Raw genomic sequence first — 7,187 nt, 5'->3', positions numbered from 1 at the left:
TAGATCTTGTGTTCAGAATATGTACAAGTGTATCCCTACTAGAACTGTGCAGTTCAGCCAGCGAAGCTGAGATAGGCAACCTATAGGCTTGTGTCGGTCAGATCCCCCCCTCTGCTCTTGCCCGCGGGCTAGGGTAGCAGAGAGTAGATCGCCCTATCCGTGTATATATCCAGTATTCTAGGACACACCAGTACCAGCCACATGAGAGACCCAGCTGCGATCAACTTTACTTAGATGTGGATCGATCACAACCGAAATCCCCAGCAACCAACGCCAGCATGGACTAGAACACCGAGTAAATAAATATAAATATATATAGGACCCCAGCCTCAAATACTGCCGACTTCAGTGAGCAAGGATTACTCCTAATGCCTTTCGTCAATCGTGAAAGTCCTCACTTCCATCTAACAGTTGGACTCTTTGAGACCGGTGAGAAAATACGCTTTTGTAAGTATAGAAAAGCGTCCAAGCCCTCCACTTGGAACAAAAAGACCCCTAAACGCCTCTTATTTGACACCGTAAGGGAAGAAGCGCCTAGCCGGACAACAGTCTGTCACAAACAATGATCTGGCTTATAACTTTCACAAAATAACCCCATAGAAAATTACTAAATTCAATTTTACTGACCAACTAAACAAACGAGTGAAGTTTCCTTTACGTGCTATAATCTAAGCTTAGTTTTGCAAGAATTACTCCCTACAAAACCAAACACAGACTTATCTCCAAGCACCAGCCATACATCGACCCAGTCTTTGTATTGCTTGACGGCACTCAAGAAACAAAGCACAGAAAACTTCACTATACACATTAATTTAAATGTAACACTACACTATAAATAGAACACTAAAATAACCCCACAACTGACAGTAAAGCAATTCCACCACAGGTCTAAGTTCAACTGTACGACGATATTGTCCCCGCACAATCAAACAGAGACACAATTTCAAAGTTTACAATCACTTAGAATAATTTCCAAGTAAAAACAAATAGAGAAATAATAGCAGAACAACTTCACTCACCAGTATAACACACGAAAGCCAGAGACACTGTTAGTCTTGTAGATATTTTAAGAATGACGCGCGTCGGCTCGCTCCGACCCTTTTATAGATTCTATCTCCGACCTCCGACTTCCGACTTCCGACTTCTGACTTCTGACTTCTGACATTCGACTTCCGACTTCTGACATTCGACTTCCGACTTCTGACATTCGACTTCCGACTTCTGACATTCGACTTCCGACTTCTGACATTCGACTTCCGACTTCTGACATTCGACTTCCGACAAGATGGCTACTCAATCGTGTGCTTTGTTTACTAAGTCTTATGCCCTATGCATTAGAGTTCACGATTAACACACGGATGTTTGCTTATCAACACGTGCCGAGTGCACGTGTTTTAGAGAGAGACAGAGCTATTGATATTGATACCTATGTAGTCCAATAGTGGAGCGATTCGCAAATATTTTTACGTAAATATTATTTTGTGGAACATTCTTATTTATTTTGTAAGTAATTTCGCAATGAAATATTTTATCTGTTACTAAATGTTACATTGAATGATATACTCAGGAAGCATAATAACCAATATTAGTCATTATTATTTCTTTGACTTGTAAATGAAATCCAGACATAATATCGGAACGTTACGCAGCTGACAACTGTCAGTGTCAGTATTCCGTCCATGTGAACGTAGTTTGTTGATAAATACGTTTTTCCAACCTGTTTTGCATCAAATAATAGTGAATTTTATGAGTGAAGACGTGACTATACATGTGATTAAACATCACAGATATTATTTGTTAAAATATCCAATGAAATCCCAAAGAAAATATGCACCAAAAAGTTAGTCAAGAAAAAGTTGATTCGCCGTAAGTTTTATATGTAATAACGAGTCAATTTCCTCGTCATAGACGCTTGTTCTGTTACAACTCGCCCCCGATTGGATTTCTTTTATAAAATACAAAGTGGTTTGTAAAAAAATCCAATCTCACTTAGCAAAAGAAGCAATAAAATTGAATAAAAGAATAAAAGAAAAATATTTCTAGATCAGTCGGAAATATCCCCCCATTTCTAATCGTGTGGTGTGTTTTCCAATACTATGCAACTGCTAGTGACTCAGTTTTGAAATCAGCTCATCAGAATCTCGACAATGAACCATGATAACCCCTTTCTCAGAGTCCACGCATCGCCAGGGATACCAGGTTGTGAATCTGATAGGTCCTACTAACCCGTTCTTGCTAGCTCGTTCCCCGGTCGCGGCGAATATTCATTCCATCCACACTGTTGGACCGGAATAATTATCGTAATAATTTCAACGAGTTCACAATAACTTCCCACGCAATTACGAAGAAACCTTTAGAGCTCTCATTATAAGTCCAGAGCCTTCAATCTCCATTGTCGGAACTCAAACCAATTTTTCTACCTAATCACTCCAGCCACATGTTTTGGCGCATGTCTCATACTTGAATAAAATATACTGACTTAAGATTTGTTTGGATGTGTTTTTTTTTTTTTTATAAAACAAACCTTAAATGACATAAGCATGTACCTCAACTTGGTACCACATCCTTGATCAAATAAAGAAATGATTTGATGATACTAAACTTCACATCTTTGAACACATAGCAAGGAAACAAATATTGAAAAGAGCCTCGTTCTCACTAGACGATTTTGGCCCTTTTATTTATGTCGATTGTCAAATACATCCCATTCAAGATGAGGTGTGTGGATTCAGTGTGGGTCTTATTACCTTGTAGAGTGAGTAGCCACAAAAAACTACCCTTGAAATGGGTCGAATCCAAATGGATTTTAACCTAACCGATAAGCTTTTTATGGCTAATGTGTTTCCCTCAGCCCCCCGCTGTTTATTCCCCGCAAATTCCGACCAAACTAGTTTTGACCACTTTCCAGCGCTGTCTGTCTATATCAATCCACTCATTCTATAAAAAATACATTCAAGACACACATCATTCAGTCATTCATCCCATTCAAAACATCCTTACATCTATAAACATTCATCATCTCTAAATTATTCACACACACACACACAATGTAACCATTCTTACTTCCTCATTCGCTCTTTCACTCGATCTCAACAGAAAGCCAACTCTTTTAAAAGTAATCAAAATAACGAATAAAAATGGAAATAAAATTACACAACAACTTCAAAAGTTTACGTATCCCATTTTACTCCACTCTACCCTGACTCGAAGGCAAAGAAAATTTCAATTTATTTATAATAGGTTTCATTTTATACATCTATATTTCATTTTTACAAAGTATTTATTAACCGCAAGAAATTTGACAATGTGTGAAAATTGTTTGATGCACATACTAAAAATAAAATGTTCGTACGAAGAAAACGTTACATTTTATGTTCAAATTTTAATTAGAGTCAATTACTGTAAGGACACTACCCTACTTTCAATTTTCCTGTCTTTGTTGTTGTTGTTTTTTTTTTTTTTTTTTACAGTTCATAATGCAAAATTGATAGCATAAAATGCAAAAAATTATAAAAGTAAGTAAGCAAAAAAAAAAAATAGTGGCCCTCCCTACTCTGATCTTTGTCTGATAAAATCGTTATGCTTAGAAACGAGGATCTGCTGTGTCTGTGATCTGAGTGATTACCGATATCGTACAGTATACCACCCTATATAATGTAATAAATGATAACGCATAAATAATAAATATCACTGCTAACTGTAATAACTAAAATGAAAAATAGTTTTTCCACCGATCTCGATTTTCCTAATGTCTACCCCAGGTAGACTAGATACTATATGACCAATTATGATTATATTAAAAGAATCCAACCATACAATGAATGTTCAATACATTCTCTATACAAAAAAAAGATTTAAAAAAAAATTGTTGTCCACATAATGAACCGACTTCTTTATCTAGATAATAAAAAAGATCCGTATTATAGATTTACATCCACCAGCCGTCGGCAATGTGCAGGTGGACTGAGGAATTTTCCGGTGTGTCCTTTATGGACTATACTCCGTCTTAGCACAATTCCCAAGTAAGTACAAAAAATCATTGCCACTAAACAGCTACTTTTTAACTTAATTAACTCTACTTAGTGAGTAAAACGACTCGGCAGGAAATTTTACATAGAAACATGGATATGGTTGTTCTTCTTTTTTTTTTTCTTAACCATGAATGGCCTAGATAAATATAAACAATCTTAATGATACGTATTTATAAATAAGATTCCTTAAACATACATACACCCTTTTTTTAACTAATCTTTCAATATGTACAATTTCAGGTTTTACCCGAGAGGCCATGCTTCAGGTTGGGCCGTCTTCCATATATCTACTGACTTCATATAAATGAAAGGTACTTATGTTTTATTATAATAACACGTTCTAATTATTAAATTTAAAAGTGAACAGCTCATGGCATCATTATCTAGAAAATTGAAGTGAAGCGTAAAGCAAAACGGCGAGGCATGAGCGACCGGATAAAAATCAAACTTAACTGACTCATCATCATTTTATTGGCTAAGCAAACTTATTACTAATTTATGTCCTAGCTCATGCAGATATGAACTGCTAGGCAGGGGTTCTCAAACTTTTTAATATATTTTTTTTTTCTTTTGTAAATTTTGTTGTATGCATTGTTTTTTCTGACACAATATTTCTCACGGGCGTGTCTTAGTTCCAAAAATTAAGCGACGCGCCCCCGTGAATAGATAAATGAAATAATATTGAACCCAATTTGGCAGAACCCCACTCTAAACAATACCCCTTTCTTACACTATCTATATGAATATTTCTAATGTCTGACTATTTCCTTTCAGTGTACTGAGGACACACTAATCTGCACTACCAGTAACAAAGTAATCCGACAATCAGACTGGACCCGGTCATGTTAGGTAAGTTTACATACTTAATGTGTACCACATACCACATACTATTTCTGAACCTCAGTAAAATATGGTTTTATAAAGATAATAGTGCTTATTATCTATGCCTACTTAACAGGAATATTACAAATTTCAATCAATTTTCATGAAATTCATTAAGCAATTGTGCCAATGATCAAGCAGTGGTGGAGTTAGGGTATGGCGAGGTACGACCTCCCAGATGCCGGTAATGCTAATATTTCGTAGGATATGTTTGACATGGTTGTAATGAAGTACAGTATGTTGGCATACTCCTGACTTGTGTAATATTGTATAAAAGCTGTGTACACAATCTACCGAACATAATGATTGTATGGTTTTACACTTACTATTTTAGACTAGCCTACAGCTTATCATGTGAGGTAACGAACTCATGTCATATGGAGCTATTAAAAATCTTATTTATACATACATACTTATTTGTATTACTACAGTAAAAATATATACGTATAGAAAGTTGAAATTCGTACAGTGGATTTAATTTATTGAAATAATTGGCAGATATAGGCTATGGTGACCTCTCACCATCAAGAGGGACGTATGCTTGTTTACTACGGATGTAATATGAAAATATATGATGACTTATAAGCTAATGAACTAAAATTAGTCCTAATATGATTTATACCTATATCTTAACAGACAGAAACCTATTCTTCTCACGGCTGCACTACAGTGACAATATTTGGTACAAACCGTACAAACAATATGCCAAATTATTGTATGATGTATGAAATCCTGTGAGCCAATTTGTAGATTATAGAGTTACAACTGAAATGCAAACAAGCCATCCATCGAAGGATGTACTTGTCATAATACCACATGCGTGTAGCTATTCAGCATTCATAGAAAAATGGCGGGACGCCCCATATAATATTGTACTTCAGCGCGACAATGAATAATCGCGCCCCCATAGCCATTAGACTAGAGCCTATCTTCTTGTATTACTAGGTCTTAAATCTAGGGCTTAGGTACCCTAGGTTATCTGAGATAATATAGTCTTACACCTAGATTATGATAACGACCTACTTACTGTCCTAACTAGTAGTTATCCTGCCTATAAATGAAATTCTGTATAACAGACGTCTTCCAGGAACATACATAACATCAGAGAGTGTTCATGGACTATATAAGACAGCATCGAAGCTATCCGATCTCCAATGTAAAGCGCAAACGTGATGTGAGCTTTCAAAATAACCCTGAAGATGGCAGAGCCTGTTATGAAAATGGACTAGACATATAGAAAACTATTTGTTTTAACATGAAATTCTATTGCCATTGTACATAGTGTACACACTTATGTTTCCAATTCCGGTCACTAGGTGGCAAACTCTTCTAAAGTGCTACAGCTCCGCACCTCCGGCCTTTTATTTTAGGTACATGAATATTTTTTCTATAAGTACCTAGTATTTTACGTACTAGCCCCGCCTATACAACAGCTATAAAAACGTACATTAAGACACAGAGTAAATAATAGTACTACGCACAGGCGCAAGGGAACGTCAAGATGCGCCAATGCCAACAATTGCTACGTAGCAATGCAACCCGAATGGTGCTAAAATTGCCTAATCGGGACAATATTTAGTTCAACCACTGCGATTATGAGCTAATTTCCTAGAAATATATTTTGTCATAGTTTACTATGCTAATTTAATTTTATTATTTTATGTTTCAGAAGATACCAAAGATAGGGGATGAACATACAATCGATTCTGCATCGATGCATGACTTCGCTCGGAACGCGGCAAGAATTATCAATGGAAGAAAATACTACAGACGTGTTTATTAACAATAAAGTTATTTTTGTTTTTATGAAATAGCGATTGAATAAAAATATTAGGTATATGAGTTTTATTTAGAGATGAAATAAGTCAGGAAATACAGCACACCCACTCGTTTTCACAACAACAAATGTAGCCTGGTAAGGCTTTTATTTATTTGTAAACCTTGGTATCCAAGATGTGTTCTACAGAGCACATCTTAGATCCCTTGGGCACGGAACCAAATGTAACTAAACCTCCGCTCACCTTACTTATTTACTTACTTACTCGACTAATCAACAGTATAGCTAACCCCCCTTTAAATATACCCCGTAAATTTGGCCTTGTGATCGTCTAGCGTGAATAAGTAGAACCCTTCGACGTGATCCGCAATAACCTAGATCCTTTAATGAGTATCAGCTGTATTTTTGACTAATTTTTAAATTTTATTTATTTATATTTTAAAGAAGAATAAAGGTTATTGTAGCATAATAATATAGTGTTATAGAAGAGTATTTTA

The 7,187-nt window shown here is 35.8% G+C and overlaps 1 long non-coding RNA gene across 1 annotated transcript; it reads left to right on the top strand.

Moving 5' to 3' along the window:
- The first annotated feature begins 3,945 nt into the window (after positions 1-3,945).
- LOC125240006 lies at positions 3,946-6,686 on the top strand. The gene is made up of 4 exons (XR_007178582.1): positions 3,946-4,022; positions 4,272-4,342; positions 4,806-4,880; positions 6,583-6,686. It is a non-coding gene; the product is annotated as an uncharacterized LOC125240006 (long non-coding RNA).
- Positions 6,687-7,187: the final 501 nt, after the last annotated feature.

Source organism: Leguminivora glycinivorella, chromosome 26 (genome assembly GCF_023078275.1).
Source record: "Leguminivora glycinivorella isolate SPB_JAAS2020 chromosome 26, LegGlyc_1.1, whole genome shotgun sequence".
In the NCBI taxonomy this organism is placed as follows: Eukaryota; Metazoa; Arthropoda; class Insecta; order Lepidoptera; family Tortricidae; genus Leguminivora; species Leguminivora glycinivorella.
The sequence above is the reverse complement of the archived record's forward strand: the minus strand, read 5'-3'. Positions and strand labels throughout refer to the sequence as shown.